An 18,489-nucleotide genomic window follows, 5' to 3' on the forward strand; every position below is an offset into this window, starting at 1 on the left:
ATTGTTAATTAGCAGTTGTATTTAAAAACAGAAGTTTGCATCGGAAAATTGTTTCGCACAAAAAATTAACATAAAATGATACTCATTTACGGGCCATTCTAGCTTAATCTCTCAAAAATCGAAAATTAAACAAAATACCCGTACAGCATAACATTTTCGATCGATTGTTATAATTTATTTATGTGTTTCTACCGGCGTTTGTTCAATTTTCAATTTTTAGCGGTTATCAATGTTGATTCTGCCGGGGTTATTGGGTAGTTATTTTAAAAATTCTAACTGAAAGGGGAGACACTAAGTTTGTTTTATACCAAAAACACTCCTTAAAAGAAGTTTAAACACAAACACATTTATTTAGGTATGTAGAAGAGTCTTGCATTTGGTAACATTTATTTGTTGAGTATTTGTTTATCTTTTTTTTTCTTTTTCTGTTAATTGCAATAATAAATGTCCCAATCACGTTCTTCTTTTTGGGAAAGTTTAAATGTAGATATAATTTCCTTAATGTTTTCTCTTTATGTATTTTATCCTACAGGAGATTTATATTTATATTTTTCACTTGTGTCCGAAGAGACCCTCCATAAAACATAATTATTTCAGAAGAAGCCGATATCAAACACCACCAATGTACAGCTGGCGCCAATGAAATGTTAAAAAACCGTCCGAAGCATTTAAACTTTTTTAATAATCAAGTGAACTCCCTCGGATAGGAACATATAGACATTTAGCGAATAGATGCGAAAAGTTTACAAAGGGGATAGGCAAGTTTATATCACGATAAATGACCAATAAATAAAATAAATTAAACTCTGTGAATCAATGTTAAATCTGTGAATGAGATTTGTAAAACATTCTGTTGTCATTTTCAGTCTTATGTTGTCAATGAACAACTTCTAATAATAAAAAACAAAATTAGTGTTTGGTTCATTTTTTTTTATTGTCAAACAAAAAAAAAATAATTAAAAGAATCGGTCAGTAATCGGAAATTAGGTTATAATTTTCCTGATTCCGATATCAATTCTGATACCCCAAAAAGTTCCGAGTTTTCTGATCTCTGATTCCGATTCCGATTAATCGTCCTAACACTAATATATATATATATATATATATATATATATATATATATATATATATATATATATATATATATATATATATATACTCTCACTGCTTTGTGGGCCAAGGTTCTTTAACCAAAGGCTATGACTATTAGGTAACCCTGACAGAAACCTCAAGAGAAGCTTAGGCCCTATCAGCTGCGGCATGCATGACCCACCGGCGTGTGGAATAAGCTATGGTGCCCAGCAACCTAAGTCCCAGACATGGACCGGGTAGCATTAGGGTGGAGAGGGCTATCGTAAACCGTGATGAAGGCAACTCCTCTAGGAGAAGCAAATATCTGATTTAAAAACCATAAAGCATTTTTTTTTACATAGAGTTCACCACTTATCAAGGCCCAATGGCCACTCAGGGATAAGGGTTATTGTGTGTACAGTAATCAAAGGGATAATGTAGCAATAGCATTGGAGAATAGGTAAGGTGTCATTACTTAGGGGGGGGCGGTTCATCAGGAATTTGTTCATTAAGTTGTTCGGCAGTTTGACTTGTTTCTGGCCATCTTACTCTTGCTTGTTGCTTGATCTTAACATTTCGAACCGAGAGAGAGACAGCTGTCGTACAAAGCTAAAACTCTGTAATAATATCTTTGTACGGGTACTCCTACAGATATTTGCCTAAAAAAAACAAACAAAAAGAAAAAAAATCCTGTTGTGATGGAAAAGTTCTGACGCATGTCTGACAGGTTGGACGCAATATATATATATATATATATATATATATATATATATATATCGGAAAATGAAATTATTAAAATTGGTAAAATTTACAATTTTTGTAACAAAATAAATAAATTATTGATCAATGTTTTATTGTGTATGTATTCTCCTTCGGCTTTTATCACCGACTCAATTCGAGTTCGAAAGCGTTGCAAGCTTGGATGAGGTGGTCTTTAGTTATGTTTTCCATTGCTTGGGCTTTTACTTCCATCAGACAGGATTTGGCTGCTTATTAACTTCCTTTTTAATAACGCCGCACACGTAATAATCCAAAGGATTAAAGTCTGGTGAGTTAAGAGGCCATAACTTGTGATATGATCATGAAAATTCTCGACCATCTAATCCTGGGTTTGGAGAGCTTTATAGGATGATGCCGAATTTTGTTGGAAGACATAAACCCTCTCATTAACTATGTTGTATATCCAAGGCTTAACAATGGTTTGAAGAGTTTCGACATAGGTATTAACTCTAAGGCCCTGTTGAAAAAAAAACGATGAGGCATGATATACTAACAACAAAGAAACCGTTATTGTTGCTGGAAACTTCGTGTGCATAACGGTTGGGACCTCCGCACATAGCCACCTATCATTTTTTAGATTGACATTTGGATTCTGGTCGAAGTTTTTTTTTTTTTTTTTTTTTTTTTTTTACAGAAAAACCAGAATCACTCATGTTCTCCTGGATGATTCACTTTGTTTTAAGGTCGTTCTGCGCGGATGAAACTCTTATCTTCAGTTTTTGTTGACATGAACTGACATCGCATAAGAACGTATTATTTGTATCCAAGGTCTTGATGAAAACCATTCTTTATTATTTCATCAGACACTTGGAGATCTTCGTTAAACTCAGGTGTTCTAAGTGAGTCAGAGCGTTGGCAATCCTGTTTTTTTCTTGTCCGTAGTCATTGTTTTTAGCTATCTCCTTTCTAATTTTGTAAACGAAAGATCTAACGATTTTTAAGAATCTTGCAATTTCTAAATTGCTGCGTTTCGCTTTTATAGAAACGATTGCAACGTGTCTTTCCATTTCATCAGTTATAGAAGTATCTACCATGGGATCTTCTGAAATAAAAAAAAAAAAACATTAATTAGTATATTTTTAATTTAAATTACAAAAATATATATCCTCAAGTACCTTACTAGCATTAAAAGAAATATAAATATATATATATATATATATATATATATACAAACACACACACACACACGCACACACACACACACACACATATATATATATATATATATATATATATATATATTAGTGATGGGACGATTGTATTTTTCCCGATTCCAATACAATCACTGATTTCGATTCCGATTCTTTATAAATCTCTAATTATATAACTAAAAGATTGTCGATTTTCGTAAAAACACATGTTAAATAAGCAGATATTTTCCTAAACATCAAAATACATTTGTAGAGAGTGATCTATCGATTTCAGCTTTACTGGTATATAAAAATCAATAAATATTTATTATTTATCATTATTACCAGTAATGGAAGATTTTGGTTAAACAAAATCAAATAAAAAAAGGTAATTAAAAGAATCGTTTTATCATCGGAAAATAAGCATCAATTTTTCCGATTCCGATTCCGATTAATCGTCTCAGAATTAATATATATATATATATACATATATATATATATATATATATATATATATATGAGTCAAAGTGTCTGTGTGCGTGTGTGTCCGTCTGTCTGTGTACATTTCCCTACGCAATAACTCTGTCAATTTTCAGTCTACAGACTCGAAATTTTATATACAGAATAGTGATATTTGGGAAAATCTCTGTAATCCGTTTTCGGACAGAAATTTGGCTGTTAAAGGGGGTGGGTAAAGTTCAATGATTTTGGCTTTTAAGGGGTCAAAGTTCAACGATTTGACCTTTGAGAACTCTACCAAACTCCTCCGCCAATTTTGGGTCTAAACACTTGTAATTTTAGATATAGGTTCCTTGGACATGGATCTAACTTAATAACTTGATTTGATCCCAAAACAAAAAATGGTGAGGGCTCATAATAGTGGTCAAAGTTTTAAAACATTTGACATCTTCGGTCTCTACCAAATTACTCAGACACTTTCTGATCTAAACATTTGAAATTTTACATAAAGTGTATTCAGAAATAGGGCAACCTTTTTAATCGGTTTGGGTCGAAAATTTGAGCTACCAATATATAAATATATGTATGTATGTTTGCATGTCTGCCTAAAACTTTCGACAGAGGTGACTGATTTTCATAAGATTAGTATCGTTTTGAAGCTCGACTCTTCAGACGACAAATACCGAAAAATTGGCTAAAAACATTAATTTATTCACCCTCAAGTAGGCACTTTTCTACAGGGAGGGGTTGCTTTTTTCGCCGGTATTTTCGAGATTCATCCCCTCATTTTGATTCTCTAGCCTAAACTTAAACCTACGTCACTTCCGGTTTGACGGTGGTCGTAACAGCAAAGACGTCACGTTTTTTTTGCGTTCTTTCCCCCCTTCGCAGTATGGGTTCAAGCCTGCCTTCCTACTACCACTTTTTTTTTGCTCAACACACACCCCTGAACATCCGGCCAATGCCGGGCTGAAATGCTATATATATATATATATATATATATATATATATATATATATATATATTACAATAGAAAATGCGACCAGGAAAAGTAATATGGTTATGCTTAAATATGGAAAAGTAAAAGAACAGTTGTTAAAACCGGAAAAGGAAAGGACATGATATTCTAGATAGATTTAAAATATGCTGCAATATTTTCAGTTAAAAATTATATTTTTTACTAGAATATCTTGTCCTTTTTCTTTTTCAGTTTTAATAACAAGTCCTTCATTTTCTGTGTTTAAGCTTAACTATATTACTTTTCATGCTCGCATTTTTCTATTGCAATCCATGATTTTTCCAGGCTTCCAATAAATACACTTATTCTTTGTTTAATTTTAGTCTTTTTTTGTCCCCATAAACATAACATATACATATGTAGTAACTTTCAATAAAATCCCCTAATTATCTCCCTTTCATTCTTTTATACTCTCTGTTTCCCTTGTTATTTCTCTTTTCGCGAGAGCGGTGAATTGGTAGCAACAGTAGTCGCTGAAGCGACGTGGTTTCTATGAAAACCAGTCATAAAAAAACGTCACTCACCTCCTTATATTTTTTTATGATTTTGAACACTTAAATTTTGTTTTACTAAATAAAAATTGAAATTTGTGTTTATAATATAGCTAAGAAGGTCATCTATAAATTGCAATAATTGCTTGAAATTTGGTCGAAAAATGAGTGAGCGGTGAAGCTTTAAAGCAAATCTAAATGACTAAAATTGCGACTGAACACTGTAATATGTGAAATATATATATATATATATATATATATATATATATATATATATATATATATATATATATATAAAGCTGAACGTTTGTGGGTGTGTGTCTGGTCACGAATAGGCTCCTATATCGTTGACTATTTAAAAAAAACTGATTACATATAATGATAGAAGATGTATCGAGGATCAGGAATGGGTATGTTAGATCTATCAGAACGGTGGTTCATAAAATTGTGGGGTCTGCGTTCGCACCTGTCCCCAAAAGTATGGAAATATAAAATGAAAAAAAAACTTTTACAAGGGTTTTTGATATAGATGGACATAATAATACTTTGATAAGTATGTTTTAACTTAAATAGGGATGGTATAATAAAATTGTGGGGTCTGCGTTCGCGCCTGTGCTCAATGGAAATATGGCACAAACTTTAACAAATACTTTTCATATCTATTTTCGTAAGTATACTTTGATAATTATGTTTTAGTTTGAAGAAATATGGTATAATAAAATTATGGGGTGTTCGTTCGCGCCTGACCTCTATAGAATGTAAATATGTCACAAAGTTTAACAAGGTTTTTTAAAAGAGGTGAGGGTCCACAATAACACCTTAACTTTAATCTTAATTCGCGTTCGCTTTTATTTATTTTTTGGAGTTGAATCATATTGTGTCGAATAAATTGACCTCATAAATTCACATTCTTATTAAAGTGAAAACCAAAAAAAAAAAAAGTCGGTACTTTAGACAATTCTCGACACAAATTTTGCATAACTCTTTTTTTCTTCCTTCTCCACTTGCACGTGGCATTCTTTCGAAAATAGATAGATAGATAAATAATAAAAAATAAGAACGTTACTTGTTATTGTGTCAAAAGAAGGAAAAAATTCTGCTCATTCTGATTACGTGTCTTTTTAAAAACATTTACATAACATTTTTATTTTTATTTATATATCTGTTTAAGCTTTTTTGTCAGTGTACTAAACGGAATTCAGTTAATTACAACCCTTTCTGCGTGTTCTTTATATTACAATAGCACAACCCTGAATCCGACGGCACAATACTACACCTTTCAATACTGTAAAACTGAAACGAAGCTGTTCTGCTTGAAAAGGGTGTCATTTTCTTCTTATTCATATTTATATCAATTCTTTGCTGTAAAAAACTAAAGTAATTACGTGTTTACTTTTTTAATATCCCATTTCTGTTTCGGATTATTTTACTAAAGTAAGTAAAGCTTCATCATTTTTCAAAACTTTTTTGTTTCTTTGTTTTTCGATATTTCGCCGATATTATTTAGTAAGAGTGTTTAGCAGAAAAGCCAACAAACGACTACCCGAAAAAAATAAATATACAAGAAATAAATGTTACCATAGTCAATAAAAGTTTAGTTCATGTTTTTTTTGTTGTTTTGAAATAGTTTTTAATGCTCTTTACTTGAAATAATTTCAGCGAACCGAAATTAAAACGAAATTTGAGGCGATAACTACTTAAATGAATTTTTATATAAACTACACATGCCATAATTGAATATTCCTCAACCACAAAATAATGGAAAACATTAAAATATGTTTATAAATATTCCATACCTTGACAGAACTCTCTTAAATTGTTAACACAGAATATTCAGGTGCCCCGCCTTCACATTGAAAATGGGGCTCTCCATTTCAAAGTCGCTGCCATTTTTTTTTTTTTTTTTTTTTTTTTTTTTACAAACTACTTAAAAATACAAACCAATGAACTTTTCTACCATAAAAGTAACTTTTATTGACTATGGTAACATTTATTTCTTGTGTATTTATATTATTATTTATATAACATTTTGTCTTTGTAAGGAAACATCATTTTGTTGGTGACTCTTGGCTACGAATGGAAACAAAGTTGATATAAAAAATATATTTTCGTGAAAATTATCTTTACTTTCATCATATTTTGCTTGGGATAAAACTTTTGAGTATGAAAACCTATCTCTTTACAACCCCCTCCTTTTCTATAACCTATCATACTTTCATAAATCACAGTCCATTTTCTGTAGGCTGTTTTTGAACCCAGTCAACGATGGGTACTTCTGCTAGTATATGTATATATATATATATAATCAAAGGAAACATTGTTGTAAAATACAAAAAAGAGTTGCACCACAGGATAATGATGTAAGTTAAACAAAAACTTATGAATCTTACATTAACCAATTTTGATGAAGTTTTTGGAAGTTAGGAAAAAAAAACGTTAAGCAAAAATCGTTCATTTTCTACTCTAATAGTTTCTTCGCTCGAACTGCCAGAGGTGTAATCGTCGAGTTCCCAGTGTACTGCCTTCACCATGTAGTCGTGTCTCTCCTTGTATTCCTTTTTGGGTTAGTTTGCTGCATTCACTTATATGGTTTACTGTTTCGTCAATCTGTCCGCAGAGTCTACATTTGCTGTTCTCTTGTGTTTTATCTATTTTAGATTCAATGTGGTTGGTTATAATTGCGTTATTCTGTGCAGCTGTAAGTAGGGATTTTGTCGTTCTCTTAGTCACATCCAGACGCTTTCATGGTTCTCTGTTTTTGTATCTGATAAATCGTCCGTGTAGCTCTTTCTCTACCAACCTTTATTTTATTGTTGTTTTTTTTCTGGTTCCATCGTTTTCTGTATTGTTGTTCTCAGTTATATCTCTTGCTGTGGTGATTTATGTACTTTTCCAAGTCTTTTTGTGTCTTCTACACAGTTTTCTACGTTTGTCTCCTTTCTCCTTCCCTAATTTTCACATAGAGTCGGTCAGTATCGTCTTTTAGGTGTAATGCATTGTGCACTGTCATTAATTTCCTCGTCCTCTAATCAAGGTGGCTAAGTTCTTTTTTAGTCCATCCTACGAATCGTCCAGAGATTTATTACCGATACTGCCCAGGTGTTTATTCCTTTAATTAAATTTCTACTGCATTACTCTGTTTCTAACACTTTCATCGTTCTTCTCCGGTGCTGTTTTCCAATCTTAGCTTTCATTTCTGTAGATATAATAGTGTCTGCTTCCAGCACCCCTAGATATGTGTAAGTGCCATTTTCGCTAAACGCTCTCATCTTCTCTTGGTTGTGGAGTTTCATGCCTTCTGATATCTTTAGTTTTCCCCTTTTCATCTCTTGTAATGCCCATTTTTCCATTCTAAATTCCATTCCAGTATCCTGGCTAAATATTCTGATTGTGCTCATAAATTTTTCCAGTTCGTTTTTGCTTTTAGCAAACAGTTTCAGATTATCCATATACATGAGGTGGTTTATTCTTTGTTCTGTGCCTGTAAATGTGTATCCAGTATTACATTTCCTCAATATTTAGTTTAGTGGCATCATTGGCTATGATAAAAAGTAGCAGTGATAGTGAGTCTCCTTGGGAAATGGCTCGTTGTATGCCTATATCAATCAGGTGCTGTCTTCCAGCTATCACTCCCAGTCTCCAGGTTTCCATTTCATTCTTAATAATATTAATAAGCTTGTCAGATATCTTGCACATGCTTATTGGGATTCTACCATAAGGTTTCTTGTAATCAATCCATGCCATGGTTATGTTCTTTTTCCTGTTCATGGCTATGTTCGTTTCCCGCTCTTAATATTTTTTTAATCTATTTATAAGTAGTGTGTCCATCTTTTTCCTTTACAGCATCTCTTCTGTTCCTCAGCCAGTAGCCCGCGAGCATTAAGGAAGTAGTAGATCCGTTCACTCAGTTTTGCAGTTAAAAATATTCCACATAGTCTGTAAGCAAGTTATCGGGGTGCAGTTGCTTGGAGTCTTTTTCTATTAACGTAGTTCTTCCTTTTGTCATCTATTCTGCTATTTCTGTTTTTATATGTACATCTTTTCAGGTTTTACACCATTGAGTGTCGTGTATTTTTTTCATCAATATGCATGTAGCCCATCAAGATTTGGTGCTTTCAAATTTGCATTTTTCCCACGGTTGTATTGAGTGTTTCTTCATGAATTGTTTCTTTTCCTTCTTCAATTTCCTAGAGTTTATTTTTAATGTCCTTCAACCACCTAGGATTTTGTTGTGGTCTTGTAGCTTCCCCCATATTTGTTTCCAAAAGTGTTTAGTTTCTGTTGAGTCTGGTTGCTCTGTTCTTATTATTCCTTCGTTTACGCTATGGTAAAATTGTTTTTCATTGGTTTCAAAAGTCTTAATTTTTTGTATTGTTCAGCCTTGTATCCATATTTTCTCAGGTTTTTTTGTTTTTGCTTTTGTCTTTTGTTTTACCTTTTTATGTTTCTTATTATTCTTTCGTGTTTCTTATTGAGTCTTTTTTCGTGCGTTTTATTTCCGCTTTTCACCATTTTCTCTTCTACATTAGATTCATGGTTTTAGCTTCTTTTCTAAGTTTGGTAGTCTAAGTTTCCAGTCTCATTTCACATTTAGGTTTGGTAGATCTTTTGCTTCGGTCAGTTTTTGTTTCAGGTTTTAACTTCAATCTTTCTACTTTTGCCCCTGTGTATATTAAATTGTTGAGGTCTGTGATTATTTCTATTGGGATAAATAGGTGGAGTCTATTCATCTTTTCCATTTCTCATTTTAATTTGTTCTTCGCTTTGTTCTTTAGAGACGCTAGTTTTGTTCCATTCTCATGCATAAGTCGTTTAATTTTTTCTACTTTTCTCGTATCTTGTTAGCTCTGTGATTTAATTTTCTTCGATGTGCTCAACAATGTGTTGTTAATGCTTTGTCAGTCTTCTAACTGTGGGTTTTGGGGCGTTTATTGTTCTATTTGGTGGTCTAAGTTTCCAGTCTGATTTTCCATCCGTATTTCGTAGATCCTTTGCTTTGGTCAGTTTTTGTTTCAGATTTTAACTACATGCTTACTACTTTTGTCGTTGTTGCAAATTGTTGATGCCTGTGATTGTTTCTGTTGAGATGAATGAGAGAAGTCTATTAGTCTTTTATTATTTTTATTATTTTGTTCCTCGCTTCGTTCTTTAGAGATGGTAGTTTTGTTTTATTCTCGTGCATAAGTCGTTTAATAGTTTCTACTTTTACTTGTTAGTTCTGTGATTTCATTTTCTTGAAATTGCTCATCTTTGATGTTAACGTTTTGACAATCTTTTACCTGTGGGATTTCACTAGGTGGTGTTTATTGTTCTATTGTACCTATTTTTTTGTTGGATTTCTGGCAGTTCGAGTTCAGAGAGCCAGTCTTTTTTAAGGATCTATCTTGCTTGCTTGATCTACAATCCTGTGTTCAGTTGCCGAACAGTCAGTAGACATGTCCCACATTTCTTTCATTCCTTTCCGGAAGCATCTATCTTTTTACTTGCTCCTGAAGTAACATTCCATGAATATTCGGTTTTCCTAGGAGTCTATTTCTTTTTATGTCTTCTCGGTTGTTAATCTGTTCATTACCACTTTCTTGTGCTTCAGCTGCGCTGGAGATGTGCCTCACTTACCTGATTTCCGTGTGTGGTCTTGTTCCTAGAATTAGAAGAGGAGCCAACATTCTCAAGATGCCGACCGGTTCTTCCATATTGGCTAACGAGAGCGCACCTATCGATCTTGACATATCTTTCTTCTGACACCCCTGGCTTGTGATGTATCATAATTCATATTAAGGTGTATGTGGCAACACCAGGCCCAGACTTAGTTTACCTGTGGTCCTGTCACGGGGAAAGTGTTTGTCTCATTTTCATGAAACCAGGTGCACTATTAACACGTATATAAACGGACGATTACAACAGATATGATAGATTTTTTTAAAATAAAGGACATATTCATATATACTTAATAGAAGTTAGCTGCTCTACTATCTTCTTATAATAAAATGTGACAATAGGTTTCCTTTAAATATTTACAGATCTTTTCATGGAGGGGTAAGAAAATTTATAGCAATACCTACAAATTTCCAGAAAATGTGCATTCATTTTACTTTTCGCTCCCCCTCCCCACAGTAGGGATCTATTGTGCTAATATCACAAACATATCGTCAATTTAACAAACATTTGTAAATATACAGAAGATTCTTTCGCTGTTCAGCATTACATATTTTTCTAAGTCTTTTTTTTCGTTTAATTTACAATCTTCTATGCAAACACATTCTTTTCTTCCATCTTTCCTTTTCACGTTTTTAGAATCAGTATGCGTATATTCCGTCGTGACTTAATGCTCCCCAGTTTGCCATTTTTCGCAGAGTTGTCTTCGCGGTTTTCCTGCCGATTTCATTCTCTCTCCCTTCTTCAATTTACTGTAACTCTTCTGTCATGTTTTTCAATCATTCTTTTTTATTTTGATCTTCTCGCTCTTCCTATATCATACTCCGGTAGCATTTTGTTTCTGTTGGATCCGGTTGTTCTATTTTTGTTTTTTATCTGTATCATCTTCATCTCCCTTCTTTTGCTGCTATATTTTTTTGCTTCAGTTCTTACTGTTTCTTATTTAGCCTCTCTCTGCTAGTCCCGTTTCTACTTTTCCATCCCATTTTATTCGCTTTCATCAAGTTTATCGCTTTAATTTATGGTTTAAAGTTTGTTGATCTGAGTTTGCAGCCTGAATATCCATCCAGGTTTTGTCAGTCAATTTTCTCTTCCAATCTATTTTCTACTTAAAATTCCATCGTTACTGCGTAGATTAAATTGTTCAAGTCTGTAATAGTATCTGTAAAAATTTATGGGAGGAGTTTATTCACTGCCTCTGTTTCTGCTTTTAATTTCTTCCACTCTTAGTTCCTTAAAGATGTGAGGGTGTTTTTTTGTTTCTACTTCAGCTGCTACATTCCCGTTTCTCGTTTAGTTCCGTTGTTTCATAGATCTCGGACTCCATGTAAAGTGTTTTTGCAGGCCTTCTACATATGGAGTTTTATGTGTATGGTTTCGGTGAAGGCTGTTTCTTGGTTTGTTACACAATTTCTTTTGTTGTATTTCCATTAGTTCTAGATTTGAAAGCTAATCTCTGGTAAGAATAAGTTTCGCTTGGTCCGCAATTCTTTGTTCCGTTGTCACTGCCAATGTCACTAGACATGTCCCAAAACTATTTCATCCATTTCCGATATACTCGGTCTTTGGGGTGACTTCTGAGATAGCATTCCATTACCGGTCAATTCTCTTTTGTAGTCCACTTTTTCCATCGGGTTTTGGGTATGTTTGTTAATTTGGTTCTGCGGTGTTGGATCTGTATTATTTAGGTAAGGGGGATACTTACCTGTTCTGTGTCGATAATATTCTTGTTTCTGAAATTAGAGGAGCCAAGATTATTATTGGCTCACATGGAGCTTTCACACAAGTCAAAAAACGATCTGATTGGAAACCTGTGGTGTTCTCTGGAAGCTGAGTGACAACAAGTCTCCCCAGACGTCCAGCTCTCTCCACATCCTTGGATAGCATTTTCAAATGAATTTGAGTCATCGCAACAGCCGCTTAGTATTGATTTTTCGCTGGTAATGGCCATTGGTTTATACTGGAATTTGAGTGGCATCAGCCTTCCCAAGGTCCCAGTTCTCTTTGCGCTTGTCCAGCTGAGGTCTGATTGGCGCTCGCTCCTCAGTCTTTCAGTCCTTATTGACCCTTCTCAGCCCTTTGGTATCACTTTTTTATTGGGGGGAGCGGTGATGAAACAATGGGGGGGATGCATGATCGGGGGTATAGAACTTGTAGATATGCAGTTTCGGTGTTCTTCATTCCCTGTAACGCTTATTCGTTATATTGTCTTGTATTATTCTCCGCATTCAAGGGTTTTCCTTAATATTTCAGTTGTTTTCATTTTCGTTGTACTTTTGCAGTTATTCCTCTGATTCCAATTTCTGCAATTCTTTTTTCTAAGTTTTTCGGAATTGTTCCTAGTGCTCCTACTATTATCGGTACTATTTTGATTTTCTACATCATCCAAATCCCTTTTAACTCTCTGGCTAGCTCTGTATATTTGCTTCGTTTCTCCTTTTCTTTCATACTCACCCTGTGGTCAGCTGGGACATCAAAGTCTACAACTCGTTTTCGAGTGCTGTTGCGGGTTTATGCTTGCACCATTTGTCTGTACGCTCAAAATGCAGTCGTTTGCACTATTTCCAGTGCACCACCCTCCCCACTTGGTCATGCCTGTTTTTGTATTCCTTTTGGGTCAGGTTGCTGCATTCACTTACTATATGGTTTATCGTTTCGTCTCTTTGTCCACAGAGTCTGCATTTGCTGTTTTCTTGTGTTTTACTGCATTTTCTATTACGTTGGCGATCCTGCTTGGTATTTTATACATTTTTAGGCATTCTATTATCCATGCTCGGGGGATCCTGTCGTACGCTTTTTTGTAGTCGATCCATGCCATGGCTAAATTCTTTCTCCGCCTTTTTACCTCCTTTAGGACCTTTTGATCTATATATAGCAGGTCATGTGTTCCTCTTTTTCCTTTTTGGCATTCTTTCTGCTCCTCGGGGATGAGTCCACGGTTATTCAGGGAGTGGTAAGTTTGTTCCCTCACTTTTTCTGTCAGTATCTTCCACATAGTTGGTAAGCACGTGATTGGCCTATAGTTGCTAGGAGCGGTTCCTTTCTCCGTGTCCTTTTGTAGCAGTGTAGTTCTACCTTTTGTCATCCAGTCTGGTACGCTTGCTTCCTGTATACATCTTCTCAGGTTTTGGGTTAGTCTTTCGCGTAAGGTTGTGAATTCTTTGAACCAGTATGCATGTATCTCGTCGTGCCCTGGTGCTCTCCAATTTGCCATTTTTCCTATGGTTTTCTTTAGGGTTTCCTTGCTGATTTCATTCACTGTTCCTCCCTCTGTTTCTTGTAACTCTTCTTTCATGTCCTTCAGCCATTCGGCATTTCTATTGTGATGTCGTCGCTCTTCACATATTTTACTCCAGTAGAGTTTTGTTTCTGTCGGATTTGGTAGTTCTGTTTTTGTTTTGTCTCCGTTCACATTTTGGTAGAATTGGCTTTCATTAGTTTCAAATGTTCTGTTTTGTTTGCATTGTTCAGATTTATATCTATATCGTATTAATCTCGCTTCTTTTGCTTTTATTTTTTGGTCCAGTTCTTCATGTTTCTTGTTTAGTCTCTTCCTGCCCGTTACATTTCCAGCATTCCGTTTTCTCCACATTGCTTTCCTCCTGTTGATCATTTTGGTTTCTTTTTTATGTTTGTGTATTTGAGTTTCTAGTCTTATTTCCCATCTAGGTTTTGTCGGTCCGCTTGTCCCCGGTTGTTTTTCTGATTGGAGATTCATACTTACCATTTTGACGCCTGCATAAATGAGGTTAAGTCTGTGATTGTGTTTGTTGGGATGTGTGGGAGGAGCTTGTAAACCTTCTCTGTTTCTGTTTTTAATTTCTTCTGGTCTTAGTTCCTTAACGATGGGAGCTTTGTTTTTTCCTCATTCATCAGCTTGGGTAAACAGGCATTGTCCCACCGGGTGGAGTTATATGCGAGATTTTTTTTTTACACAGTAATCACCACTTATCAAGGCCCGAAAGCAACTCAGGGATAAGGCTTATTGCAAGTACATTACGTTAGTGTGGAGATTTGATGAAGTGTTTACTTAAGGGGCGGTTCATTAGGAATTTGTTAACGTTGGACTTGAACACATCCAAGTTGTAGTTTAGTGGGAAGCAGGCAGACGGAACAGAGTTCCACAGGCGTGCAGTTCTAAGAAAGAAGCTTTGTTCATGGAATCCGTGTTTTGATTTAGGCACAGATATAGAGTGGGAGAAATTTTTCACAGTGGATTCAGCTAGACGGGTGTTTTTCGTGAAAGATTGGTGAGGGGGGACCAGAGATTGGAGTTCAGACGAGCACCTGACATTGAAATAACGATAAAACAAGGATAGGCTCGCAACGTCTCTTCTGTGGGAGAGAGGTTGCAGGGAAGAGAAAACGGCATCCCCCACTAAGCCACGAAGTCTATTTTGTACTCTGTCAAGGCAGGATAGGCTGTTTTTAGCAGCTCCTGCCCAGATATGGCAACAGTATTCCATCCTTTGACATACTTGGCTTTTATATAGATAGAAAATTGCATCAGTAGTGAGATATCTTCTGGAGCGGTAGAAGGATCCCACCATCTTTCCAGCGACCTTGGCAACAGACGATGTACGTGTTCCATTTCATATCAGGAGTAAAGGTCAAACCCAGAAGCTTGTCAAAACACGGGGCCTCACCCAGACGAGAGTCATCCATCACAATTGATGCCAGATGGGGATCAGAGCGTTGATGATGGCTAAAGTAATCACCTCACCTCCGTTGATGATTGTTTAGATAGGAGTTACGCATCAGTTCAGAACTTTATTTGTTATGCATCGTGTGTATATATGTATAAGTATGATTTTAGATAGATTTGTGTAAATGTGTGTGTGTGAATATGTTCAGTTAGAGTTTCTCTGTGTGTGTGTGTGTCTGTTATCGGAAACATGTGTGTATATGTATGCATAATCGAAAGGTTCTTGATTTAATAGTTGAACTTTTAGTTAACGGCGTCGTCAGAAATATAATCAAATAAATAAAATGAGGAGCGGTGCTAAGCATTTAATTCGAAGGTTTGGCAGATCTGAACCGTTCAGCGTCTATCCCCTCCTCTCATCTGTGTATCACAGCATAAAAGTTACTGTTTAGGTGTTTTCACTGACTGTCTATTAGTGTTCCTATTTACTCAATACGGCTCAAATCACGTTGACGAAGTTAAGTAACTTTGAGCCTGGCTAGTACCAGATAGGTGACAATTTGGGAAGGCGAGGCGCTGTATGTACAGCTAGATGGCGTCACGATAAAAACAATACCTTTTATAGCCCTGGCGAAGCATCAAGTATTCAGTTACCGACAAGATTTGAATTATACTACAAACTCGTGTCGTGAGTTCAATCTCGACTGCGGCCGCGCTGGATGGATGGATTTACTTTGCCTTTCCACGAAGGCAGGGTTAGGCACCAAGGTTGTTTTTTAATGTGGAGAAAGGAACAAAAATTTAAAATTATCTCAGTCGTGAAGGATTTCTCCTCCATTAACTGAGAACAAAATACTGAAGTGTAGCATCAGAACAGACACTACACTTTGATCTTGGCCCGAAAGTTAGAAGTATTGGACAATTAATCGAGATCAGAAAAATAAATTTTTCTGTATCGGAATTGGTATTGGAATCGAAAAAATATCTGTGTCAATTTCACAATTTCAAGAACGATTATTTTGTTCATATATTTTGTTTAAAGCTTAATATTCCATTGCTTGTAATAATGATAAAATTTTGCTTATTTATTGAAATATATAAATCACACCATAAGTGTACTCTTTCGGTCGCGCATTTTGCATAAGGTTTTTGAAGTAATCCAAACATTGATTAAAAAAAAAATAGTTAAATATTCAGATATTTAATAAAAAATTGGAATCTGTACTTCTATCGGAATCGGGAATTTAGAACAGAATCGATAATTGTATCGGAATTGGAAAAATATTGGAGTAGTCGTATCACTATGATCTATACGGACCATACGGCACAATCACTTTGACACACCGGTTCTCGCCAGATCGCCGAAGTTAAGCAACGTTGAGGCTGACCAGTACCAGATAGGTGACGATTTGGGAATGCGAATCGCTGTATGTATCCCGAAGTAAAATACCAGGTTGGGAAATTGACGCAGTCTATCCTCCTCTTGAAGGTAGATGGACCTCTCTTAAGCCGTGGTAGGCAATCCATCTAGTGATGGCGTCACGATAAAAAATAACCTTGATAGTCCTAGCATGTATTCAGCTACGGACAAGATTTAAATTAGACTATAAACTCGTGTAATAAGTTCAATCTCGGCTGCGGCTGCATGTAAAAAAAACTGTCAATAGAGATTGATAAATGTATCGTCCGAATTGCTGCTGATTTTATCAATTTGTTGAAGAGAATAGTTATCTCAGAATGATTTTATGTGCTCTGGCGAAGCATATGTCTTACTGAAACGTGATTGCATTTACACAAGCCATTGTAAATGCTTATATATCGTACAAATATATATACATATATATATATATATATATATATATATATATATATATATACTAGCATTTCGGCCCGGCGTTGCCCGGGTGTTTGGAGGTGTATGTTGAGCAAAAAAAAAAAGGTCAATGTTTTTAAACTTTGACCCCTATTATGACCCCTTAACATTTATTGTTTTAGGCTAAAATCAAATTATTAAGTTAGATCCATGTCCAAGGAACCTATATCGAACATTTCAAGTGTCGGAGCGAGTTTGGTAGAGTTCTCAAAGGTCAAATAGTTGAACTTTGATCCCTTAACAGCCAAATATCTGCCCGAAAACCAATCACATCGATTTTCCCAAATCTCAGTACCCTGTATATCAAATTTCGAGTCTGTAGACTAAAAATTGACAGAGTTATTGCGTAGGGAAATTTACACAGACAGACAGACGCACAGACACGTTCACTTTTATATATATATATATATATATATATATATATATATATATATATATATATATAGAGAGAGAGAGAGAGAGAGAGAGAGAGAGAGAGAGAGAGAGTGAATGCAGGAATATAAAAAGTTTACAACATTATATATTGGTAGTTTTCCTTAAATTCTGGTTAACAATGATCCAACATCACAATAGTTTTTAAGAAAGGTTCTTATTTTTGTGCACTTTAATTCGTCACCTCATCAGTGCATTTCATCAAGGTCATAAAATATGTTTAGTGGAAGTATCAATATTTTAATATTTCAGATTTATTACAAGATAGAGACGTACATCAATCACATATGCACCAGTTACACCAAATACCAAGGAAATCATAATAATCGAAACATTATTATCATTATTATTATTATTATTATTATTATTATTATTATTATTATTATTATTATTAATAATAATAATAATAATAATAATAATAATAATAATAATAATAATTTTGTGCAGACATTTCCACCAGTTTTAATTTCACATAATTCTATTTAAACTGATTTTATTTGATCTATGGTTTTGAGGAAAATGGCGCCTATAAATTCTGTCTCCGCTTCCGCTGTAAAGAAAACTATTTCTTATTCCACGTTTGAAATATTATCTCCATCATGTCGGCAATCAAACGAAAAATATGTATCTTCTAATTAAATCAAAACTTCAAAGAAATCTGGAAGACATGACACAAAACGGACGGTTTTTAATATTAAAAGGAACATCGATAGCAAAAGACCGGCTCCATAAAACAATATATATATATATATATATATATATATATATATATATATATATATATATATATAACTACTTAATTTTCTCACATAAAATTAATATACGAAAGTATAGATTTATGCTATGACCACAAAAGTATATTCAAAAATAAAAAAAACACCGTATAAAAACAATACTAGCGAATAAATACTGGGAACTCAAAGAAAGCGGGCATT

At 34.6% G+C, this 18,489-nt stretch overlaps 1 protein-coding gene across 1 annotated transcript in view; it reads left to right on the plus strand.

Moving 5' to 3' along the window:
• The window catches only part of LOC145256437 (synaptotagmin-7-like), a 379,359-nt gene that overhangs the window by 10,256 nt on the left and 350,614 nt on the right, over positions 1–18,489 (plus strand). The gene's annotated exons all lie outside the window — the stretch shown is intronic.

Source organism: Euprymna scolopes, chromosome 32 (assembly GCF_053919585.1).
Source record: "Euprymna scolopes isolate OS-2025 chromosome 32, ASM5391958v1, whole genome shotgun sequence".
NCBI lineage: Eukaryota > Metazoa > Mollusca > Cephalopoda > Sepiida > Sepiolidae > Euprymna > Euprymna scolopes.